At 36.0% G+C, this 27625-nt stretch overlaps 1 protein-coding gene and 1 pseudogene across 3 annotated transcripts in view; both read right to left on the reverse strand.

Moving 5' to 3' along the window:
- Fnip1 (folliculin interacting protein 1) overlaps nt 1–27625 on the reverse strand; it is a 154885-nt gene that overhangs the window by 120360 nt on the left and 6900 nt on the right. The window lies entirely within an intron of this gene.
- LOC141417861 (cyclin-I-like) lies at nt 365–11620 on the reverse strand (annotated as a pseudogene).

Consider the following 27625-nt stretch of genomic DNA (forward strand, 5'->3'; position numbering starts at 1 on the left):
ATCCTACTTCCCTTTGATTATCCATGCATTTTCACTCCTTCTTAGCTTCATTATATACTATTCTAATTACACCTAAAAGTTTTTATTTAATTAATTCAGGAATATTTGGACAGTGCCAATGATGTGACTAGCACTGTCAGTTGTCCTTTCGTAAGCCTTATTCATCTTGTGCCTCACTGAAGAAACATGCAGGATGATGCAGATTGATTGTAAGAAACCATTAACCTCCTATGTTCCTGTATGAAACAGAGAAAAGAGAGAAGTCAAATTTCAAAAGCTCTGCCTATAGAATTAGGAACCACCCCCACCCCCCCCCCCCCACACACCAAGTACTGAAAAACATTCTCAGTTTGGTGAAGGTGGAAGAAGAAAAAGAGGAAGATAGGTATGATCAACTGGGCTGCAAAAGCCAAGTAAAAAAGATTTTACAATGTAACACCAACATGCCCAGAGCTGGCCACCTCAGAACCCAAAAGCACCATGGCCAATTGGAGAAATATTTTCTGTACAAGGGTAAAGGTTTCTGAATTTTTAAAAATCTTGTATGCATATTCTTCTCTAAAGAAATCTGCTCATACCTAATGAATTTTGACATGTATCTCCTGAAAGCAAAGTAATAATAGTCTTAAATGTATTTTTATTTTATATAGCAATTTAATTTTTGATCCAATGATAGTGAAATAGTATTCACCATTCTTTCTGGAAAACATACTGACCAGCAAAAGAATGGCAAATGAATGCATATTTATATATTTTAAGCTAAAAATAATACATAACAACATGCATAATTTTTAAATTCCTCATTTCAACTAACTTTTTCCATGCAAGGCCTACTTGTAGCACATAAGAGTTTCTAATTTTCCTTTTGATAGGTTTACTATGCATTTTAAAAAATAACTGTGAGCATATGGTCTGTGCCAACTATTGCCAATCAATTTCTTCCACACTTTTTAGTAGGAAAACATGTTTTTCTATCTCTGCCCCGCCTCCCACCCCAACAGTGCTGGGGATCAAAAACACAAAGCCCTGAACAAACTAGGCATGTGTTCTATCACTGAGCTTCATCCCCATTCCTGCACTGTGCAATTAACACTATTTTTAGTCTATCATTTGAACATGATAAAATGTTTTCATCTATATATACATGTATTTTTCCTATTCTGGTATCTTTACTTTATGTATCTGATATTTACTTCTGTTCCAATAGTTTATCTATACAAACTCTATATGTCCATTTGGTGATGTTTCCTTCATATTTTCATTTCCTCTGCATTCCAGTAGAATTTCATATATGACCTTCATGCTACTCATTAAATTTCCACAAGTATCAGCTCTATTCTTTATTGACAACCCTATAACACTGCCAGAGAATTTTTCATTTCTGTGCAATTTTTATTTTTCCCATCTCCCATTACACAGAATCTTACTTCATATCTTCTTTGTCAAGTATCTCCTTATTGCATTGTTTCTATTTCAGAAACCATTTTTCCCTGTATCTTGTTGAGGATGTCAAGTTATTTCATAAATTACTTTGACTCCAACTTCAAAGTTTCAAAACTCAAATGCTTTTCTGAGTCTGCAGCTTAATGTTCTCTTTTCTCCACTCTGTAGAATTTTTTTCTAAAGTCTTTTCTCCTCCAGCCCCATTTCTATTGACCTTTGACAAGAAGTTCTTTCTGTATAAGATGTTTAAATTGTCCTTAGCTCCACTTGACTATTCGGTCAGAGTGGGTAATTCCCTACATTATTTAGCCAGGAACAGGTTGTAGCCTAATTGTCCCAGGTCAGAAAACTTTGATCACTGTAACTGTACCACAGTGCAACTGCATTCTTTTCACTATAGGACTCCATGCAACACTGAACAAATGAATTACACAACAAACCAATTCCCAGAACACAAAAGATATCAGAACAAATGCCTACAACACTTTTGCCTAGGGGTTTTGTTAAAAATATAGTCTCTCAAAGAATAAAGGATGAAAGGTGGTGATTAAGAGGGAAGGTTAGGTCATTCCTGCAGTCCTGCATCAACTGAAGTAGTCTAGTGTTCTGATTGGTTTAGATCCTACAATATTGTCCAGAAATTTTTAATGTTTAATGTGTTACATTAAAGAAATGTTTAAAAGAAATTCTGCTAAGCGAGTATGATCATGAGTGACAAGACAACCACGAGTTTTGCTTTCCGTATATTTCAAGAATATTTTGTAAACAGTAGAAACGCCTCTCAGATTGAGAAGTGGTTAGTTTACCTTTTCAAATTAACCTAAGCACTATAGGGAAAAGATGGGAGAGATGAAGAATATAATAAAACCCCAAATAATACCAGATAAATTCAGGCTCATGTCAGTAAAATTAAAAGAAAACAGTAGCTATAAAAATAACTGGATTATGATCAATATACTGATACTATGTTAAGTTTTAATTTAAAATTTACATATAAATCTGTCTACAGAAAAAACACACAAAACAAACTGCTGTCCAAAGATCTGCAATGAATGCTCTTATGCAAACATAAGGAGAAAGAATAGTGAGTGAATAACAGAAAAACAGTGAATGACAGAGAAAATCATGAAACGCACATACACCAAGGACTAATATATAGTAGTTATAAACTATATATCTTTAAATATACCTGCTTAAAACATTCAAGAAGTCTTCTGACAACTAAAATTATTTAATATAATTTAAATTAATTTTTCATAAAATAAGTTCATCTAACATCTTAGCACTTAAAAACTTGCTTCATGCATTTTAAAGCAAATATATCATCAAATTTATAACCAGATTTAGGGTAATTTTGATGTTAACACATCTGAAAATAACATCTTGAATTAAACTGTACACTACTGGTATCCTATTTGTACTAAGCTGTTCCACTTTTCAAAAGCCCTAAAAACTCCAGTGATGCACAACTGCCAACCCAGGTTAATAATAGCCATGAACCATACTCATCTGAAACCACAAGACTGTCAGGTGACACAACAACAAGACTGAAATTTCACTCAAAAGTCTCTCCACGGGGAAGAACCAAACTTGGGTACATTGTATGCATATATGGCAATGTCACAACGAATCCCCCTATACAACTATACACTAACAAAATTGCTTTTTTTTTTAAAAGCCTCTCCTGTCTTTACAAAAGACATTGGATGAAAATTTGAAGAACTGGCATTATACAAGTCACTTTCTCTAACAATGGTATAATCATGCACCACATAACATTCTGGTCAACACTGGACTGCATATACAATAGTGGTCCCTTAAGACTATAATGGAGCTAAAAATTTCTGTCACTTAAGTGGTACTGTAGTCTTCATAATGTGGCAACACATACTCAGACATTCATGTATAGCTGGTGCAATCTTATTGTGCTGCCAGTTCTATAAGACTATATGTAGCACGTACAAGTGTGCAGAGTACAGAATGCTCAATAACGCTAGTAAATGACTTTGTTATTGGTTATGTATTTACTATGCTTTTTACCATTATCTTAGCACATAACTCCTACTCATTAAAAACAGTTTACCATAAAATAGTAAACTGTTTTACATTGGTAGCAGCCTTCTACTTCTTATCTCTTGATTCCATTAAGAGGCAATATGAAGCAGGGTCGGTGGCTCACACCTGTAATCCTAGTTACTCAGGAGGCAGTGATCAGGAGGACGGCGGTTCGAACCCAGCCTGGACAAACAGTTTGTAAGAATCTATCTCAAAAATACCAAACTCTTGAGTATCTGAAGTGGTAAAGTGTGTGCCTAGCAAACATGAGGCCCTGATTCAAACCCCAGCAACACCAAAAAACAAATGTCAAGTGACTAACATATACCATGTAGCTTTATCTAATTATACTCTAAAGTTTCTACAACGATGCATTTCTCAGAAGGTGTTCCATCATTAAGTGGTATGTGACTGCCTATGTATTAGAAATTTTTAAATTTTATTAAACAGCTTATGGGCAAATCAGACTTCTTACTGACAGTGAAATAACAGTATCATTTGGATGCTATGCTGTATTTCAGGAGTATAAATTTACAAAATAAGCTTCATTTTTATAACCACACTCTTAAATTTGAGACAGTTTTATAATGTTTAATGTAAACATAGAAATCCTAAATACACAGTTCACATAAACACACTTTATGAGGAGTACAGCACAGTAACTAAGTGGCCTAAAGGGAGGCAGATTAAGGTACAAGCCTTGGTCCTCTCATTTATTAGATGTACTGGTAAATATTTATAAGTACTAAGGTAAATATCAATACTTATTTAATACAATTGTTGTAAGACTCTAAAGGAGCTTAATATTTATGAAGCACTTAGCACAATGCCTCCCATATTTAAATACAAAATGATAGTTTTTATTTACTAGTTAATTGCATTTTATTCACCTAACACACTGCATTAGATGCCTACTGTGTGCCAAGCGAACCATACAGATTAATAAAAGACATGGAAATATACTGATTTAATTCTGTACTGCAGAAGTACTAGCTTTGCAAATATCTACATTTAATTATACACAAAAGTAAAATAAATGGCTTTTATTGAATTAAAAATGGTAATCCCAGACCTGGAAGAGCCTATAATCTGATTAAGAAGATAGGGACTGTAAAAAAATACATCAATTGTTACATAATCAAGTTATTATAACATGAAATGTATCCTAAATTCTGTAGAACATTCTAGACTTGAAGCAGCACAGTGATATGGGGAGACAGGCACAGCGCTGACTAGGACTTAAAAGATCTGAGTAAAATGTAAGCAGCAGGTTCACAGACTAACTAAACCCAAAGCTTGTTTGTGTTCAGATCTGGAAAATAATGGAGAAGCAAAACTCATCCACTGAAATTCTCTAATGATAAGATCTATAAAATATTCAGACATAAGCAAAAAGTACAGTAACAACAACAACAACAACAAAAAACCAGCCTAAGAGACAATATCAGATTCTTTTCTTCAGGGAGTAACACAATACAAGAGCCATTAATAAAAGTAACAGAGAAAATCCACCTAAATTATCAGGACTGGACCTAGGCTGATGGCAATGAAAATGGAGCAAAAGGATTCAAGAAACTAACAACTGGGGCTGGTGGAATGGCTCAAGTGGTACAGCACCTGCCTAGTAAGCACAAGGCCCTGAGTTCAAACCCCAGTACCACACACACAAAAAAAAGGCAAGAAGGAGAAAAAAGCAACAATCAAAAAGATCTGGTAAATAATTAAATGTAGTGCTAGAACAATGCTAACAATTCCTCAAAATAACCCTGTGGGGAAAATATTTGCAAACCATACGTCTGGTAACAGAATCATATCCAAAATGTGTAAAGAACCCACACAACACCAAGAAAACAAATAATTCGATTTAAAAAGAGGACAGGGCTGAGATGTAGCTCAGTGGTGGAAAACACGCAGAAAGTCCTGGATTCAACCCCAACACTGGAAAAAAAAAAAAAAGGACAGCAGAGAGGACATAACAGACATTTCTCAAAAGAAGACATAGCCAACAGGTATATAAAAAAACCCTCAAGATCACGAATTCTCAGGAAAATGCAAATTAAAACTGCAATGAGATCTCATCTCATACCTATTAAAATGGCTAGTATCAAAGATATGTGATGGTGAAGAGTAGAAAAAAAAATGAACCTTATACACTGTAGAAGAGAATGTAAATTAGTAAAGTCATGAAAAGTGTCATTTATGGAAAACAGTGTGGCAGTTCCTCAAAAAATTAAACATGGAACTACCATAAGGTCTAGCAACCCACTTCTGAGTGTGTTATGTATGTATGTATGTATGTATGTATGTATATATGTTTTTTAAAAAGCCATCAAAAACATATGTTGAGGAGAAATCTACACTCCAAATGTCCTTTGTGGCATTATTCACAATAACCAAGATACAGAATCAATCCAAGTGCTATCAATAGGTAAGTGGATAAAGAAAATTTCATCTAATACAACAGCAGCAGAATTCAATCTTTAAAAAGAAGGAAATCCTGTCATCTGAGACAACACAGATGAACCTGAAGGATATTACACTAAGTGAAATAAGCCAGGCATAGAAAGACAAACACTGCATGATCTCACTGATGCGTGAAATCAAACAAAGTCAAACTCACAGAAACAGAGATTTGAATGGTGATTACAAACAGCAGGGAATGGGGAAATGATACTCAAGGTACAGTCTCCATTGGACAGGAGGAACAAATAGCATCCTATCATTAATGATAATGTATTATATACTTGAAAAGGCTTAATAGCAGATTTTAAATGTTTTTAGCACAAAAAATAAGTATGTAGGGTTCATGATATGTGAATTAGCATGACCGAATCATTCTAACAATGTATACATATACCAAAACGTCATTGTATACTATAAATGTATAAATTTATTTTAAAAAAGAATAATACATTTAAAAGTAATCCAGGTATAGAAATAAGAAACTTAAACAATTTGATGATGTAATTATCCTAAGGCATTAAAGGAAATCAAGGTGAAGCTGTCCCAAAGAATCTCTAATATATACTTAGATGAAACTCTGTTTGAAAGTCTTCTGTAAAATTATCAGTTATTCCTTATTTACTTTCACATAGATGCTTACAAATATCCAAACATAATCACTTCCATTTTCCTTAGATTCAACTACAACAGCACTCAAGCATACCACCTCCTCTTGTACCTTAAAGGGAAAGGTGTTTTTCCTAAGTCTATAGAGTTAACCTCATTCTTTTTGGTCTCTTGTGCAATCTTACCTCTTTCTTGTAATTTTGACTTGTTTCTTCCATCTATTTATCTCTAAAAAAATTCATTGTTATGTTATTGCCAAATTTCCTTTCCTTGTAAACTAAAGTTAGGAAAACATATCCTAAGTGCAGTCTCATTCAGCCTATACACATCTGACACCACCAACTCCTTGTACTCTATTCCCTGATACCCTCAATCTTAGCCAGTATCTAACAAATTGCCACTTCCTGGCTAGCTTTCTAAATTCAGTTATGTTTTTAAGAATCTTCATACATACAAAAGAATACTATTTAGCAACAAAAATAATCTACTGAAATACGCAGTAAACATGGAACAATCTCAAAAACATTTATACAGAGTGAAAGAACCTAGAACAAAAGGCTATACAATGTATGGTTTCATTTATATGGCAGCCTGAAAAACGGCAGAACTATATATACACATACACACACACACATATATATATATATATAGGGTTTTTTTGGTTGTGTTTTCTTTTTGCAGTATTGGGGTTTGAACTCAGGGCTTCACTCATACTTGGTAAGTAGGCACTCTACAACTTGAACCACTCCACCAGCCCCAACACAAAACTATAAGGATAAAAATCAGATAAGGTGTCAGGGGCTGGATGTGGGAGTAGGGGAGAATCATTACAAAAGGCGTACAAGGAAACTCTGGGGTAATGGAAATGCTCTATATCTCAACTTTTTTGTGGTGATTATAGGACAACACATCTGTCAAACTCATCAAGCTATAAACCTAAAAAGGAGTGCATGTATTGCATGTAAATTATGTATCAAGAAAACAAACAAACAAACAAAAACCTTCACAAACTATAATGATCAAAAGATAGTTGACTGATCTAGGGTGAAATAGCAAGAGCTGGGAATGGTGGCACATGCCTGTAATTCCAACACTTAGGAGGCTAAGGCAGGAATTCAAGGCCAGCCTGGGCCACACAAGTGCATTTCAGGCAAGCCTGTGCTATACAGAAAGACCCTATCTCAAATAAATAAATAAACAAATAAATAAATAAGCAAGCAAGCAAGCAAGCAGGGGGGAGCGGGACCATGGCTCAAGTAGTAGAGCACCAGCACAGCAAGCACAGGCCCTGAGTTTAAACCTCAAACACAACAAAAAAGAAAGATTTCAAAATCTTGATCTCTAGCTCCATTTACTAAGAAACTCCTACCCAAATCTCATGCTATCTGAAACTTAACTTACAATAAACTTATCTTCTCCACTATGTACTCCTCCCTCTGTATTCCTTGCCTCATTTAACAACACTACCATCTACAACTACCATGCCTCATGCCACAGTCTCCCAATAAAGTAGACTCAGAGCACAACCCCTCCTTTACAGTCCATGTTAAGTGTTGAACCACCATCATCATCGTCATCTTATTTGCGCTTCCTTTCCCATGATTCAGCTACTATCATGGCTCTGCCTTCTCTAACTTATAACAACTGCAACAGTGCTTCTCTGGCCTGCACTTCCATTTTTCCCCACTCTGTCCAATGTGAGAATATGAGTCAACTTTTTAAAACACAAAATTGATGGTATCATACCAATGCTAGTTCCCAGTTGCCTAATAAACACGAAAATGCCCTTATAATTTAAACCCCAAACCTCTCCTTTCCTACCATTCTTTTATATGGATACTCTGACATTATATATACTGCCTCCTCAAAAAGAAAGAGGTAACCTCTGAATATGTAACCCCCCATATGCACCCCAAGATTTTTGTATCTATTTCTATTAAGAGCACATTGTAGTCATCTGCTTAACATTTTTACTGGGTACTGTGAGACTAAGAAAATGCAAAGATAAAAGAGATAAAATCTCTCCTCAGTTACTAACTGTAACCACTCATTCAAGTGTCAGTCTCACAGCCTAAACTAAGAACTCGAGAGCAGAGATTCTTAATATGGAGTCTACTAACCTAAAGGATCTATCATTTAGGAGATGGCGGAATGGCTCAAGTGGTAGAGCATCTGCCTAGCAAGCAGGAGGCCCTGAGTTCAAACCCCAGTCGTTATCCACCCCCTCACCAAAAACAAAGGATCTATGATTCCATATGTCAGTGAATTTGGATGGGGAAAAATGTTGAATGTTGTCTTTACTTTTACCAGCCTCTAATTATAATTTAGTATTTCTTTTTAAATGCAGGCAAAAAAAAAAAAAATACTGGTATTGGCAGATCTGTAACTTTGGCCACCAAAAGGAATCAGTTTCACCACACTAATGTTGGTGCAGATATCTAGAAAATTATTTACATTCATCAATATTCAAAATTACAATACTTATTAGATCCACAGGTAGATATGTTATTTAATGAATTGTAAATGAGGTACATACTCCACTGCAGAGGTGGAGAAGGGGAAGCTTGTCCGTCTTATCTTGAGAAGTCAGTGCCACACACAGAACTCATTTTTTTCTGAAACACTTTGCATTATAAAAACTGTTTGATTCCATCATAAAAGTCATCCACTTCATTTCTTCTACTTTACAGTTAGCACAAGTGTGCTTGCACCCACGGGCAACTGGAAGATGATGTTAGAAGCCTGCTGTACCTCTGGCTGCCACTTGTGGCTTGCTGCTGTCCTTGGAGAAATCTGGGCCTTGAGACAGGAGGGATGTAATCTGAACAGGTCACGAGAGTGTGCTTCAGGGGACAGTAGACATAACTGGAATTTAGAGGCAGGGAAGACTACAGGGTAGAAAGGTGATGTACCACCAGCTCCTGACAGTGGATCAACTGGGAGCTATTGATCTGTGTGTGAGGAAGCCAATCAGCAATGAGTTTCTCTATTTCCAAATATGTCCAGCGCAAGTACGGATCCTTAGAATTTCAGAAGTTATTTGTAGGTGATACAGTAAAGTAGTTGTTTGGTAAGGATTGCCAAATGTTTATAGACAGGCTCAATTTGGGTAAACTGAAAAGTAACTGAGACCTACTCTTTCAACACCATGAAAGAAAATGTGAAGAAAATCCAATGGTGTGGCAGTGTGAAGATTCCAATTTACATTCTCAAGAATAATAATTCCCTATTCTCAAAATTTCAGAAAGCTATAGCCAAAAAAACTACCTCTTGCTATTACCTTCAGTACTGGAGTTTTCTCATCCTCTTAACCATCTTGGCAGCTATGAAAAAACAGCTGATTGCAATACAATTCCAACTATTTGGGGTGGGCCTTTATGGTAGCTAAAAACTTGTCCAAAAGACTGCTTGCTAGTCAAAGCAAATGCTTCTGGGTAAAATATGAATTGGTACTTGACTTTGGCCAGCCACTAAATTACTTCATCTCTTTGGAACAGATAAACATTGATTTGTACACATTTCAGCACATTCACCTTCCACATTTGGGCTTCCCTAGAGATTGCCTTTTCCAATAGGAAAGACAATCTCTGGCTTTCCAAAGGCCCTGGAAACTTTATCCTTTAGATTTGCCTGCTGACCAGCTTGATACAGCTACCTAACTCAATCAATGGTAGAGCGTGCAGTGCTTAGCATGCACAAGGCCCATGGTTCAGTCCCTTTTCCTCCTCCAGCAAAGGTGTAGGCCTCACAGTGGTGACAAGGGGTCATCCTCATTTTAATTAGCACCTCATTTTAAGGGCACATAGAGTGTACAGAATGAGGACCAGGACAATTGAGGACTGAGAAAAGGGTATCCAGGCTGTGGCACTTGGGCACAGCTGTAGATAGTGGGTCAGATGGTGAATTAGTACCATGATGGCCCGAGATGGGTGGGGTGAGCCCAGTTCTGCCCCTGCCTAGGGGAAGCACCACCAAGGGGAAATCATAAAAGGGGGAGAAGAAAAAGAAGGAAAACAGGAGGAAAGTAAGAAAATGTGAGACCAAGGCACTACAGCATCTGCTCTCAGGGAAGCTGGGAAGGGAGGAGGACTGATTTAATATTCTGACAACTATTTAAACATAATGAATGATTTTCCTTTAAATCCTATATATTCCATTTTAAAGTATTTATAAACACGTTTTTGAGAAGTGTTTTACCAAGCTGCCAAAGGGATATTTGGCAGAAAAATGATGAAGAATGCCACTCCATGCAATGATTCCACAAGGAAAAATATGTGTTCAGCCAAGGGACAAGCTTGGGGCACAAAAGGCTGAAGGAAGGAAGACTGATGATATGGGATGCTCAAGAAAATTTAAGTAGACAGGTAGGAAGGTAGGTAGGTAGGTAGGCAGGCATGCAGGCAGGCAAGCAGGTAAGTACGTAGGTAGATAAAACAGATTGTTTTTGCATTGCTGGGGATTGAACCTAGAGCCTTGCACATGCTAAGAAAGTACTAAGCTATACTTCCAAGCATGACTTATTCTTAATAATGTCTTGGTAATTTAAGCTAATGAATAAAAATCAACTGACAAGATTTCCAGTTCTTTCCTAGCTGTATCTATTAAAGTGGATTGCTACACTCTTTCTATTCCTCATTTCTACTTTTTCCATAACACTTTATTCTTTTTCTTCCACCATAGCTCTTACCTCCACTGTCCTATCATCTTCCTTCCCCACCATCACTGTTATTTCACATTACATTCTTCAGCTTTATGCATATGTTAATAAACTGTAAAGTGTAGCACTTGTAGCCATTTTTAAAATGAGACATTAATGGGGCGTACTTCATTGCAATACACCATTTTAAAATACTGCACTTTTGTTTCTTTCTGTAGTGGAGTATTTTATCCTAGTTAAGTACTGTGTTAGTGTGTTTTTTCCTCTTTATGCTGTAATTGCCTATTATGTGCTCAGGCGAAAACTCTGTAAAATGCTTAATAAAGGCATTTCAAGTTTAAAAAAAAAAAAAGGACTCTACCCTAGCTAGAAGATCTTTCTCTCTCTCTCTCTCTCTCTCTCTCTCTCTCTCTCCCTCCCTCCCTCCCTCTTTCTTTTTTTAACATAGGCCCAGCATACAGTGTCTGGCATTTAATTAAAAAAAAAAAAACTACCCAAAGTATACTGAGTAAATGAATAAAACATATACTTTAAGTCAATTATTTAATTCCTTTATGTTTTTTAAAAACAAGTCACAATAGTTTTTTATTGTCCAAATAGTGTAAAGGCAGATATGACACATCTTGTTATCTCTAAAGCATAACACTAACAGCGCTAACTTTTCAGATTGACTTTTGAAACCTATTTTTTTAATCTTACAGTTTTCCATTATGTTCTGCAAGATTTTGAAAAATTCATTTACAAAGGCTTTTTGTCATATGAAGCAGTAATCAGGACAATTCGCAAAGGTCACTCCCAGTATAAAATGCAGCCATCCCAATGCTTAGGACTGCACGTTGAAAAAGGACAGCAAGGTTAGATAGCTGCTAACTACCAAATACCAAGAAAAGAACAGACACACAACAAATTATCAACATAATTTTTAAACACGTGCAAATCCTTACTGCCCTAGAGTATTTAGTATAGCTCTGGAATACTTTAAGAAACAGACAGACATCAAACTTCAGATTTCTCCCCATAGAAGCTCTTGAGAGGAAGAGGGTCTGGGAAGTTTCCAAAGCCAGATGAACTATCTGATAAACATTTCCTCATGCTCTCTCTCGGTAACCTGAGGATCCTAAAATATCTTCTATTGATTTCTAATTTATTAATGCTACATAGCTTTTATAAATATCATCTGAACACATTTAGATATAATACCTATCGTTTCAGCATTAAAGTATATACAAATGGGTTTGACCTAAGCAAGTTGCCAGTTTCTTAGAAGTATTTGTGCAGGTAAAAAGAACTATAATCAAATAAAGATTCCAATGCATAGTTAAGCTGCAGTGGGATGTTAGTGTTGTTTAGCATCTAGTTTCCATTTCCAAACAACTATAAATAAGATATGAGACAGCAAACAAACCTACGTAATACCAACTGGTACTAGAAGACAACAAGAGGCTTTTTTTTTCCTGGCAAACAGTTATTTTATTGTGCATGCTATGCTTTCAGAAAAGCTGAATAAACTTTCCTCTGCACTTTTAAAATTAATGTGTAAACATATCAGTACACATCCAACTGAAGATTTTGGCAGAAGAAAATGTAAAATCTCAAAGTATCTTTTATACACATATACAACAAAAACAGTAAGGAGAAGAAACATTTCATTTAAAAATAAAATATCTATGTAATTAATCATATAAGTTGATACTGAATTTTAAAAATAGCATTCTTGCCAGTTATTTCTGCTCCCTAGGTAGTAGAGAATTTTATGCTAGTAATTTTAATTTGGTTCTTATCAAAATTCATATGGAAAAACTGGATTTAGTGAATATTCAAGTATGAACTATGTTTAATCCCTGATTTCTAAAACATTATCCCCAGTTCTAAAATTTAACTTGAGAAACCTATTACAATACTTAAGCAAAGTCAAACAACATAATATTTAAGATACTACTTACATTTCCTGCTGCTATAAAGCCAGAGAAGAAAGCAATAGTTGCCAGGAGTCAGAGGCAGGCAAAGGATCTATTTTAAAGCAGAAGGGTAGCATGCATAAAAGCGTTCTTTGGGGCAAAGGAGTTGTTTGCTATCAGTCTATCAGTGGTGTTAAATGTATGAATCAATCTGTGTATAAGACTCATAGAACTTCAAAGAAATACATGTACATTCACATTCATGGCAGCACCATGCACAATAGTCAAAAGGTGGAAAACATCTCAAATGTTTATCAGTGAACACACACACACACACACACACACACACACACACACACAACTATAATGGAATACTATTCAGCTGTAAAGAGGAACGAGGTACTGATACATGCTACAACATAGATGAACCTTAAAAATACACTAAATGAAAGAAAAGTTAAAGAAGGTCAAATGTGATTCAATTTACATAAAATATTCAAAATAACTAAATCCAAAGAAAGAGAATGCAGATTGGTGGTTGCCAGGGGACTGTGAGGAGGAAGAGAAAAAGGATCTCCTGAATGGACAAGGGGTTTTCTTTGGAGTAATGGAAATGTTTTGGAACGAGAGGTGGTGGTCACGTAACACTGTGAATCTACCAAATACCACTGGTTAATTTTATGTTATGTGAATTTCATCCCAAATTTATACATATATATATAAAGTACATATACATACATAAATAACTCTTCAATAAAAGCAACTAATGGCGATGATGATAATGATGATACAATGGTGATGCCTTAAAACAAAAAACCAGGAAAGGCATGTTTGCATTCAGCCTGTTTACCATTTAAGGAATATGCAGAATATCTGGAAGAGCTGAGCTGAGTGTTACCAAAAGAGAGACACAGAGAGATGTCTATCCCTCTGTAAAAATATAGCCACAACATAAAAAGAAAATAAGAGAATCTCATTTGTTTGACAAGTTTTACTTGACTGGCAAAGCTTGAAAACAATTTGAAATCATACAGTTACTGGCATTTAGTTTTGACAGTTATGTTAGGATGTGAAACTAACCAAGAAAGTGAAAACATCGCCTTGTCTACAGAGCTTCTGCAGTTGGTGGGAAGAAAGACCTTGTCACCAACTCTGGAAAGGGCAGCCCTTGATGGCTAATCAATTGCCAGAGCTGTGTGATATAACATCAGGCCCAAAGGACATCAAAGCAGAGCCAGAACTCAGGTCTTAGTCATTCAGCAACTGGCCTCTTTCTTATATGTGTCATATATGCAGGAACACCAAAAAGATTAAGATAAAGGCACTAAACTTCGAAAACTCAGAATTCAAATTCAAGCCTCATGGGGATGTGAAGCAAATTGAATTCTCATACATGAGTGTCAGGGTGAAAATAGATACAACTACTTTGTAAAATAATGTGGCTGAATGTTTGGCTTGTTTTCCTACACAATCTAAAAGAGCCTATGTGGCAGAATCTAATAAAGTGAAATCTATCTCATGACCTAGAAATTCAATCTGAGGCACATATTTCAATAGAAATGCATACATACTTCCAAAAAAACCCCACTTTGTTTAAAAATGTTCATTAGCAGCATTATTCATTAAACCCCAAACTGCAAATGACCCAACTATTCATCAACAATATTTGTGAGTAAACAAATTGTCGTATCCTTGTGAAATGGAACACTGTACTAATGTAGTGCTCAGAGAGGATTCTGACCCTAGGGGACATATGTCTGAAATATTTTAGGCTGTCACAACTGGAAAGCACTAATTGCTCGAGTGAGTGGAGGCTGACCGGGGATGCTAGTAAGCATCCTACAACATACAGGAAAAGCTCTCACAAGAAATAATTATTCCATCTAAAATGTCAATAGGAAATCCTGTCCTACAGCAATGATAATATATGAACTAGGCTACACAGGCTACACTGGATAAATTAAAACATCATGTTGAGTGCAAGAATATATAAAGTCAGACAAGGAAGAGTGCACATGTATGATTCTATATGTATGAGTTTCAAAACCAGGCAAATTTAATCCTTGATGTCAGAAGTCAGGATAGTGTGGGTCATAATGGGGACTTCATGAAAACAGGCAATACTCTGTTCCTTGAGCTGGGTATTAGTTGCTTGGCACTGTGTATAAATTCACTGAGTTAAATAGTTAATATTTGTATACTCTGTAAAGTATGTTATTCTTCAATGAAAAGTTCATTTTAAAAACTCTATAGGAATGGGTTGGGGGCCTGGCTCAAGGGGTAGAAGCACCTGCCTAGCAAGTGTGAATCTCTGAGTCCAACAAAAATCCATAGACTGAACTGAGAAAAAAAATACAATTAATAAAATTCAAATTAAATTTTTTCTACTGAAAATAAGCTAAACTTTGTATTCCATTGTAAGTATTTCTCTGAAAAATTTCTCCCTTGGAGTCTGATAATTCTACAGTTTCACTCTACCACTTACTGGTCATGTTGATCGTCGCAATTTGTTTTGTTTTGTTTTATTTATTTTATCATGGTAGTACTGGCGTTTATACTCAGGGCTTTGTGCTTGCTGGACAAGCATTCTACTACTTGAGCCATGCCTCCAGTCTTTTTTTTCTCCCCTCTTTTGGTTTTTTCATATAGGGTCTTGCTGTATACCTTGGGCTGGCCTTAAACTCATGATCTCATGCCTCTATCTCATCTCCCACATGCTAGGATTACAGGCATGTACCAACATACCTGCCTTGATCAAGTTTTAATTTTCATACTTATTTTCTACACATGTATCTTTTTAACTTTTTGTCTTTTTGTTGGTTTCCTTCAATTATATTTTTTAAAAAATACAGAACCAAGAGATTTTTCGGCCAGGGGAATTAAAACAATCAACAAGTAGATATGAAAAAGTCTATCTTAACAATCTTTCTCCCTGATATAATCATTCTCAACATTTTTGTGTTTTCTTCTAGACTTTCTTACACATGCACAAATATTATAGAACATGCACACATTTGCAAAAGGAGATCATATTGCAAACTGTCTTGCAATTTTTAAAAACTGAGAATACATGCTACACATGTATGAACTCATCACAATGAAATCCCCTCATGTTACTAATACATGATAAAGAAAAAAGAAAAAACTCAGTATATGTGGAAATTTATATCAAGACATCCTGCCCAACGTTCGGATGTACAAATAATAACTTATGATCAATCCTGTAATTATGGGCACAGCAACTTTAACTGGAAACTTCAAATAATGCTTCAATGAACAACCTGACATATGATTCACCTTCACACAACTGCTGCTACTAAACAAGTTACGCCCATTTACAAAGAAATATAATCACGGGCCCAAAAATCTCCCCTAGAACACTGAGAATGAAGGAGTTTTAAAGAGGTCCACAGGTGATTCTTATGTACACTCTATGATGAGAACCACTGGTAAATGAGAATATAAAAGCTACTCCCTTTCTCACATATTATCAAATATATGTTTTCATTTTAGATATATGCAGAATCTCTGCCATTGGATTCTAGGTTTTTCGAGGTTGGGTACTCTTGCTTTTGACACCTTAGAATGCTTAGACGAGCTGAGTGAAGCATTATCAAGTTTTAAATACAGCTAAGTCTAAGTCCCAAAGCAAGCGTTCTGATGTGCTAAACATGTATGTACAGAGCACTGTGCTTTGACTGATTATTAGAATAAAACCTTATGAATTCTTTCTATATCACACAAGCATGCATAATCATATACTACTTCAAGTATACAATGTATGGTAATTTTATTGATTCCTTCTGAAAATCCCTCAAAAAATTCCCTCCGAACTAGAATGTATCAAGAGAGATACATGTAACTGGATTCTAATTAAGCAAATATCAAAAGATAACACCTCTTAGAAAAATGACGCTGAATAAAGTGTTATGTTCATGTAGAAAACAATGAAACTCAACCCTATCAAATTTCATATATAAAGGTCAACTCAAAATGAGTCATAGACCTAAACACAAAAGATCAGAAACAGCAAACTTCTAGAAGAAAATAGAAAAAAAATGCCAAGACCTTAGGGTTGTAAAAATTTTTCTTATAACTCAAAAAAAAAATTACAAAACTTGAAAAATGTTGGACCACCATAAAAGGGGGACTAAAGTAGAGAGTAAAATAGAGATGAACCAATTAGGGTAATAATATATAAAAATACATGAAAATGTCACAAGGAAACTCCCTGGGTAGCTATCTTATACAAAAATGTCATTTTTTTTTTCTTCATTTACAAAATCAGAGACTAGAGAGCAGAACAGGTCTTGCCTTGGCGGGTTGGTACCAGTGTGAGGGGGAAAGAGGTGGGGAAAGGCATGGGTGGGTGAATATAGTACAAATACCATGTACACGTGTATGTAAATGAAAAAATGATACCTGTTGAAACTATTCCAGGAATGGCTGCGGAGGGAGGGGGATAAAGAGAATGATGGAGGGGTAGATTCAAGTGTGATATATTTGATATATTGTAAGAACTTCTGTAAATGTATAATGTCATCCACCACAGCAATTAAAAAAAATAGCACCACAAAAAAACTTGAAAAACAGAATAAACTAAGCTTTATTAAAATTTAAGACTTCTTATCTTTATAAAAGATATCACTAAAATGTAAAGAGGCAAACCACAGACTGGAGATAATTAGCAATGTGGTGTGGCTTAAGTAGCAGAACACTTACCTAAGTTCAAATCCCAGTACCACCAAAAAAAAAAAAAAAAAAAAAACCAACTTTCATCCAAATATAAATAAAGAAATCTTATGACTTAAGTCAGGTACTAGGGGCTTATACCTATAATCCTAGTTTCTTGAAAGACTGAGATCAGGAGGATAGAGGTTCAAGACCGGCCCAGGCAGAACAGTTTGCAAGACCCCATCTCAATGGAAAAAAGCTGAAAGCCTACAGTAGTAGGATTGTAGTCCAGGACAGCTTGGGCAAAAAGTATGACCCTTTCTAAAAAATAACCACAGAAACAAGGCATGACTAAAGTGGTAGGGTGCTTGCCTAGCAAGTGCAATGCCCTGAGTTCAAATCCCAGTACCTCTAGAAAAACAAACACAAAGAAAAAACAAAGCAAATAATTTAATTTTAAAAGGGGAAAAATATTTGAACACTTTACAGAAGAAAATACATGAAAAGCCAATAAACACAAAAACATGATCAATATCACCAAGGCATCCAGAAATGCTGCTTCACACCCAACAGACTCTCTAAAATTGAAAAGGCTGATACCGGGCTGCAGGTGTAGCTCAACCAGTAGAGTCTTCCTAGCAAGCGTGAAGGCCTAAGTTCCAACCCCAGTATTAAAAAAAAAAAAACAAAAAGATTCATACTAATTGTTGGTAATAACTAGAATTATCATACATTGCTAGTAAGAACTAAAATGGTATAATACTTTGGAAAACACTTTGGCAATGTACTACAAAGTTAAAAATATACTTGCATATAACCAAGCTCAAAGGTATTCATTCAACAGAAATGTTATACAAAGCTTTATATGTGAATGTTCACAGCAGCTTTACACATAATAGTCCCTCATGTTGGGAATGATCAAAACTGGTGTACAGATGGACAAATTTTGGAATATCAATATAATACTGGTCATTAATAAAAAGCAACAGGCTAAACAAGCAGCAACATGATCTCAAAAGCAAGTTGCTGAGGGCTAGGTAGTGGCTCACATCTGTAATCCCATCTATTTGGGAGGTGGAGGAAAAAGGATCATGGTTTGAGGCTAGCCCAGGCAAAAAAGGTTAGCAAGACCCTGTCTCAAACAATGAGCCAGGGATAGCTGCAATCCTAGCTATGCAGGGAGCATACATAGGAAGATCACAGTCCAAGGCTGGCCCAGGCAAAAGTGTGAGACTCTCTCTGAAAAATAACTAAAGTGAAAAAGTGCTGTGGTGTGGCCCAAGTGGTAAAGTACTTGCATAGCACTAGTACAACCTCCTCCCTCAACCAGAAACATCAAAAACCAATCCCTCCCCGCAAAAAATCCCAAGCTGCTGAGTGAAAGAATCAGACAAAGATTCAAGAATATGCAAGATTTGATTTACATGAAATTTTAGAACAGACAAAATTAATCTATAGTGACAGAAAGTGGACCAGGGACTTTTTTGGGGTATGGGGAGGGGGGAGGTCAAGGATGGCTGACTACAAGGGAGTACAAGGCAACTTTTTTGGGATGATACAAAATCCTGTCTATGCTACACAGGCATACACAACAGTCAAAATTCATTCACATACACTGTTTTAAAATATACTGGGGATTTGTTGTAATTAGGTATGTTAGACATGGAGACATAGACGCAGAAATGGGTGAAATGAAAGAAGAAGTTTATACTCACAGTTTTCTAGAAATAAGATACATTATATATGCCTTAGGGGAGTAGTTCACACATGGCCACAAGGAGAAATACCAGGGTGGGTTAGAAGGAAAAGAGTGCGAAAAGAAAACGTGGCAAGGGTGAGCAGATTTAGGACTGGCTGCCATGGATGATCAGTGGCCTCCAGGTATACTGAATATCCTTGGTAACTGTTCCTGGGGTGATTAGTGATTTGTGACCCAGAAGTATGAGTATTAGGGAGGTAAGGTTCTAGATTTGTTGTTTGCATATGAAAGACCTACTCCTCATGTGGCAGTCCTTGCTATCTGTAGGGATTAGTTAGCCTCTTCCGAACAGGCAAGACCCCATATACAAAAACACCAGAAAATAAAAAGGCACGATTAGCATTTATGTAGTTAAAACATATTTCAATAAAATTGATTTACAAAGAAAATTAAATTATAAGACTAGAGACACATCAAAGGACATAATTAAGAAGGTGACTAGCACCAAATATCTTAGCTTAAAAACAAAATGCACCAAGGTCAGGAGTGTTGGCTTATGCCTATAATCTTAGCTAGTTGGGAGTTAGAGATCAGGAGGATCCTAAATCAAAGCCATCCTGGTCAAAAAGTTAGTATGACTCCATTTTAACCAATAAAAACAGGGGTTTGGTGGTGTGCACCTGTCATTCCAGCCAGGTGGGACAGAAAAATAGGAGGACGGCTGTCTAGGCTGATCCAGGTATAAAATGAGACCCTATCCCAAGAGTAACTAAAGCAAAAAGGGCTGAGCACGTAGCTCAATCAGTAGAGTGCCTGCCTAGCAAGTTCAAGGCCCTGAGTTCAACCCCTAGTACCATAAAGAAAAAAGAAAAAGAATCAAAAACAGTTCTAATTTTCTATAAGGGGAGCATGATCTAAACCTGGAATTAATTAATTTTACTAATAACTCAAAATTGGTCACAGAGATATGAGCAATTAGTTTTTGTCTTTCCTCTCTTCTCCTCCCCTTTTTTTCATCTGGTAGTCACAAAATGAGAAACCAAATTTCTAGTTCTTACAGAAACAGAAAAGTATATAAATTCAAAGCATAACTGATAGGTTCCCAGCTAATTCAGCTGAAAAGAAGACATTACTTATCAGACTGAAGCATTACAATCATTTGACTGGTTTCTATGGCTCTAGACACAATGGCTCCTTTTCTGGGGCCTTCACACTACAGCCCAGAAATGACATCATAGGAGATCCTATTAACATTCTCCTGGTCACATATAAAAGACTGTCTTTCTAGAATCCATACAAGGGAGTGTGCTTTGGTCAGAATAGGCTAGGATATACTATGACACAGATAGTAAGGGGGAACAGGAGAGAAGGAGGAAGGACAGAATACAAACACAAACAGTAGCTTAAGGTCCACTGTGAGCTCAGCTGCTCTCTAGGGCAGCTTCCTTTCAAAAGGTGAGTTAGGGATAAGGGTTGTTTACACAGATGACAGCATGAAGAACTTACACCATGCTTCCAAGCTTCAGTCCAGAAACAATACAAGTAAATGTCATTTAGAGCCAATTGGCCACAACAGTAACATGGTCCTGAGTAGAAAGCTAGAAAATATGGAAAGTTACATGAAAATTCTTTGAGAAGTTAACAACTGCCTGGAGCAATGCCAGATTGCTTTCCAAAGTGGCTTCACCAATTTAGGACAAAAAAGGGTTCTCACTACTCATATTATTAATTCCAGTTTTTTGGCTTTTGCCAAACTAATGTTAATCTGTTTGAACTGCTCTTTCCCCAAGTATATTGGCTTGATTTTGGAGGACACCTTTAATCTACCAAACATTCTCTAGAATTAAGGACATTCCTTTTCTAATTTCGCTGAAAAATTTTACCATAAATGGAAGCTGAATTCTTCCATTAATTTTCCTTAATGTTTTATATTAGTCCCCTTTCTGTTGTTAATAAATACGACACCACATAATGGGTAAATTATAAAGCAAAGACATTTATTTTTGCACAAAGTTCTGGTCAAATGGTAAGGGACTGGATTTAGCAATAAACTTTTCTTGTCGGCAGAGCCCAAAGGGAGCACAGGGTATCACATAGTGAGAGATAGCAAGCACATTTATGTTTCTCTTCTGGTCTTTTTCTCTCTTCTTATAAAATCACCAATATTTCAATCATGTGGACTCTACTCTGATAACCTTACCTAATCCTAATCACCTCCCAAAAGCTTCACCTCTAAACAGCACAGCTGGATTAAATTTCCATCCTTTTATTACTCCAAAATAGTCATTAAACTCGAGAACAAGTTTTGGAAGGGACAAACCATATTTAACACATGGACATAGCATGCTCCATGTCTTGTTACCTGTTAAACTTTGAGAAAATTATCTCTCTCTGCTTCCACAGTTCACTCATCATGAAATAAGGATAAAATTACCTACCTTATAGAGTTAAATGAATTAAATGAATTAAAGTCCTTACAATTCTGCCTGGCACATAAGCAGAAGGGTGCCCATGGCTCACGCCTATAATCCTCACGCCTATAATACTAGCTACTCAGGCAGCAGAGATCAGGAGGACAGCAGTTCAAAGCCAGCCAGGGAAATAGTTTGTGAGACCCCATCTCAAAAAAAAAAACAACACAAAACAGGGCTGGTAGAGTGCCTGCTTAGCAAGCATTAGCCCCCAGTTCAAACCCCAGGATGGCAAAAAAACCAAACCAAAACAAAAAAAAATACCCAAAGTTAATAACATTCTCATATCTTTTTATCTCTGCATTTATAGAAATGTTCCATTTTTATCCTTAATATTAATGTTCTAAGCCTCACTTTCTTTATTTTTACTGGGTTAATATATGTTAAAGGAAAATTTTCAATTTTTTGACCCTCTCTACATTTTTTTTCTTTCATTAATTTTGGCTCTTTACCTTCTGTTTTCCTTTTTATTTATTTATTTATTTATATTTAGTTGAGGCAGGGTCTCATTTTGGCTTAGGCTGAGTTCCTGAATGCTGGGGTTACAAGCACGTACCACCACATCTGACTGTTTCCCCTTTTCCAGCTCCTTCTGTAGAACACTGCACTTAGTGAACTTTAAACCTTTCCTCTTATACAAGCATTATAAATTTCACTGTCAGTAAGATTTTAGCTATATCTCAAGTTTTTAAATCTGATATTATAATTTGGTTCTAATTGTTTTAATTTCACTTAGGGGTTTTTCTCCTTTGACTCAAATTCTTTCTGCAACTGTTCTATGAAAAGATCACATTTCCTCCAATTGCCAAGTGCAGGTTTCAGTATATGTACATTACAGCAAACGGGAATGTTGATTTGGTTTTGTTCTCTTAATTTTTTTGAGGCAGATCTCATTTATGTAGTCTAGGCTGGCCTCAATCTTGTGACCTTCCTGCCTCAGTCTCATGAGTGCTGGGACTACAAGTGCACCACAATGCCTAACTCTAACACATTTTTTTAGTCTTAATTTTTCTGCTGCTTTATCTTCAATAAGTAGGAGAGATATGTTAAAACTGCTACTGTAAAAGTAAACATGTCCATTTCTCTTTGACAATTTTTGCTTTACATGCTCCTAAAACATGTTATAATTTTCTAATGAATTAAGCCTTGGTTATTTATTTGCCACTTGTATTTTTTTTTGTCTTACAGTCTATTTTTGACGATGTGACTGAAGCTACACTAGCTTTCTTTTGATTATTTGTCTGGATATCAGTTTCCCAACCTTTTGTTTCTAATCTTTCTGTGTCTGTGTATCTTAGGGATACTTTTCAAATTATCCCTATAGAGACAGAAAGTATATTCTGGCTGTCTAAACCTGGAAAAGGTGTGTGGTAGAGGGCTGGGTAATTGGGAGTTACTGCTAATATGTACAGACTTTCTTTTTAGGTGATGAAGATGTTCTAAAATTGTGGTTTTGACTGCACAACTTTATGGATAACTAAAAACAACTGCAATAAATACTCTAAAGGGGTCAGTTGTATGCTAGGTGAATTATACTCTAATAAAGTTCTGTATTTTAAAAAGTAGACACATTTACTGAATGCAAGCATAAGAAATGTGTGCTTTTGCCTACACTAACTATAGCTTCATTAGCCGCTTTTAAAATTGAAGGTCACGGTTAACAACTGTAGTCAATAGAACCACATGCACATTCAAATATTATTATTTCTCAAACTCCCAGGCACCACCTACTATTTACAAAAATTTACTGGTATAACACTCTCTACTATCAGGACTTTATTTATTTTTGCAAATCCTAGTTGCAAGCAAATCTGTACCCTCCCCCCCAAAAGTTCCCTGAATAGATCTGTGATCTTCTATCTTTGTGACAATTCATATTGTTCCCACTCCCCAGAATCCTTTTTCTATCTGTATCTGTCTGTAATCCTCCTTCCTCTAACTGAAGAAAATCTCACCTGGTTCTACTTACCAGCATTTCACACATTATTTCTGGCACTTATAATTACTTTAGCACAATGCAAAAGAAGTTATTTTCACAGCTTACTAGTGGACTTTTGCCTATTTTACATGAAAAGGTCTGATTTCACCTATATCCTCTACATGATAAAGGATAAATACATTTCACAGTTATATCGAAGTTGGTTATATAATTCTGACACGCGTACAATTTATGGTATATAATACATTCCGTAGAACTTGAGAATTATCTTCACATAATGTATACTCCAAAGATTAGGAATTTTAAAGAGTAACCATTAAAATGTTCAGAATATTTCCAATAAAAGAAATAAGAATATTCACACCAACATTCTATTAATAGTAAAAAATTAGAAACATCCCTTTGATTGGAAACAATTCTCCATCAAAAGAATGGATATAAAGGGCTGATGGAGTGGCTTAAGTGGTAGAGCACCTGCCTAGCAAGTGTGAGGCCTTGAGTTCAAACCCCAGTACTACCAAAAAAACAATTAATAAAAGAATGAACATATTATTATACAGTCACACAAGCTACTACACAGCAACAACAACTGTTGCATGCAACAATATGGATAAATTTGAAATATGTTGAACAAGTCACACATAAATACAAGTACACAATTACAATATGATTCCATTTATGTATGGTTAAACAAACAAACTAATCCACAGTGGACCAAGTCAAGATAGTGGTTACCCTTTCCAGAGGTGAGGGAAGGTGTCTAAAAAGGGAAATGAGGTAGGCTTCCAGGATACTGGTAATGTTTCTACAGCTGGGTGTTGATTACTTAAGTGTATCCACTTTGTGAAATTGTTAGGTTTATGGTCTGCATATTTTCCCATATATATTGTATTTCAATACACTGTACTTTAAAAGAGTAGAGGACTGGGATGACAGCAATGGGATAAATTAAAGAAATAGTCAACTCTTTAAAAAATGTTTGAAGTTTCCTGATATTTCTCTCACAACTGTCAGTTGAGTTTGCTTATTATGTCCCCTCTGAATTCTTTCTAGGCCTAAAAGGCTCTGTAGCTGAAAATCAAAACAACTGTCTTCATAATACAGATGGAGACATGATGTTGGACAGACTACATGATGGATTCAAAGGCAAATCCAGAATGGAGAACCAAGCATAATTCCAGGAGTTATTTAAAAATGTACTGTTCCCAGAAAGTACCCACTAAATTAAATGTATAATGGGAAAGGGAGTATTCAGGTCGAAGACACACAAATGGCCTCTCATTGTAGCATTAAGCTAAAGATGAGAAACAACCAAGTTTATCAACAGGAGAATGGTTAAATAAACTGTTACACACATTCAATGGATTCCTCTTCAGCCATTAAAAAGAATGAAGACAAGCCAGACATGGTGGTGTATGCCTGCAATCCCAGCATTTGGGAGGATCACTAAGTTCAAGGCCAGCTGGGGCTACCTAGCAAATTTCAAAGCTAGTAGGAGTTACATAGTGAGAGCCTATTTCAAAAGCAAAACAACAGCAACAAAAAAGTATAAAATGATGGTTAACAGCACACTACCTTTTACATAAGATGGGAAGAGATATGAATACATCTACATTTGCTAACAGTTTCAAAAAGAAACAATGAGAAAAAAAAGAAAGCTAACTAAAAATGGTTACTCTATGGGGAAGGAGAAAACAGAAGAGAGGCAACAGGAACTGAGGCTAGAATTATAGGAATTATTTTGTTTTAAAGTTTGATTTTGGAATATGTATTTTACCCCATGTTTTAGAAATTAAAACAAAAACACAATCATAGATCTTTAAAATAAAAGAAATTAAATCTATTATATATTCAGTTGGTGACATAATCACCTACAGAAGAATTACTTCCATAGACTTTAAAACACAGGATGTAACCTAAAAGTAAAAAAAATTCAAAGAAATAAAACTGCATTCAACAGTTTTATTGTTAGTAATATAGCTGGTAATGTTATTTCCAAACCATTATAAAATAAAGCAATTAAGTATAGTAAGACCATCGGGAAACAGAATTTTTACCACAGGAGATATAAATGTTAAAAACAATATAAAATTTAATCTGAATTGGAAATTCAGTATTACTTTACTTTTTAGAACAAGAAAAACATGCCAATGTCTTGGCTTTCCTCCTTGAAAAGACCTAGAAATGAGGAAGACCAGTGACACAAACTGGGATCCTTGGGGAAAATGGCTCTGGGAAAGAAATATGCCTGGAGTGGCACATTTTGGTGCCCGAAAGACAACTAAAGTCATGTCAAAAGGACATAGCAACCAATCTCAAAGGACTCCCAATCACCAAAGTGGATTCACTAAAAAATACAAAGCACTGCAATGGATCAAATTAAATATTATGAAAACAAACACCACCCAAAAAGGCTTTATTGGTCACCTTTGGAGACTGCTAGAAAACTAAAGCATTATTTTAAAAGTGAGTAAAAGGTCAGGGCACGGTGCCTTACACCCGTATTCCTAGCTATTCAGGAGGCAGAGATCAAGAGGATCCCAGTTAGAGGCAAGCTTGAGCAAAAAGGAAGACTCCATCTCAGCAAGATCCAATCTCAATCAATAAGCTGGGTACAGTGGCATGTCATCCCAGCTAAGTGGGAGGCCATAGGTAGGAGGATTCTGGTCTGAGGCTGCCCTGGGCAAAGAAATGTAAGACCCTATCTGAAAAATAACCAAAGGAAAAAAGGACTGGGAGCATGGATCAAGTGGTAGAGTGCCTGCTTAGCAAGAAATTCAGAAGAAATGATAATTAGTAAATCATCATTTTACAAATCCTAATGGATCTCAAACTGTAGCCCCCATTTTAACAATATTAGAGCTAACTAGAAACATCAGAAGTACAAGTTGGGGATGGCCTAACAATCTGAGTGTTTACTAGCTCTCCAGGAGGTTGTGATGCAGTCAAGTTTGAGAATTACTGGACTCACTGATCCATTAAAAAGGATAAAGACAAACTAGACTTGGTAGTACATGCCCATGATCCTAGCACTAGGGAGGCTGAAGCAGGAGGATGTAGAGTTCAAGGCCGGACTGGTCTACAAAGCAAGATTCTATCTCAAAAAATAAATGAACGCTTGAATGAACAAATACATAAATCCCTTTTGCCAAATGCAGGAATTATGGACTTTGTGGCACGAGTGAAGTGAATAGGTAAGGTTGAAACTCATGTGGATAGGAGAATTCACTCTTGAAAGTGTCAGTGCAACAACTGGACTCCTTGGAGGGTTAGGACTTGGTGGGCAATAATGTTGGCAGTATATGCTGCCTGCCTTCTGATGTATTTAGATGAGTAGCTGAGCCAGCTAAGGTGAGGTTGGATGGTTAAACAAGAAACAAAGAGATTCTTGGTGAAACTAAAGACTTCATTTGAGAACCAAAAACCTTAACAAGTAATCTCTCAGAGGCAGAGTCACATATTTTTCCTGAAAAGTACGCATTTTTTCCAACAAAATTTTGCTGAAAGTTATGAACTGAGATGAATATGTAGAGAGAGGTTATTTAATGGTATACCATACTAAAGACTTCTTGCAGCAGATTTCAATTCTAAATCTTTTTTTTTTTTTTTTTTGGTAGTGGTACTGGGGGTTGAACTCGGTTTCACATTTGGTAGACAGGCACTCTACCGTTGAGCCATTCCTCCAACCTTTTTTGTGCCGGTTATTTTGGAGATGGAGAC

Source organism: Castor canadensis, chromosome 16, assembly GCF_047511655.1.
Source record: "Castor canadensis chromosome 16, mCasCan1.hap1v2, whole genome shotgun sequence".
Lineage (NCBI taxonomy): Eukaryota > Metazoa > Chordata > Mammalia > Rodentia > Castoridae > Castor > Castor canadensis.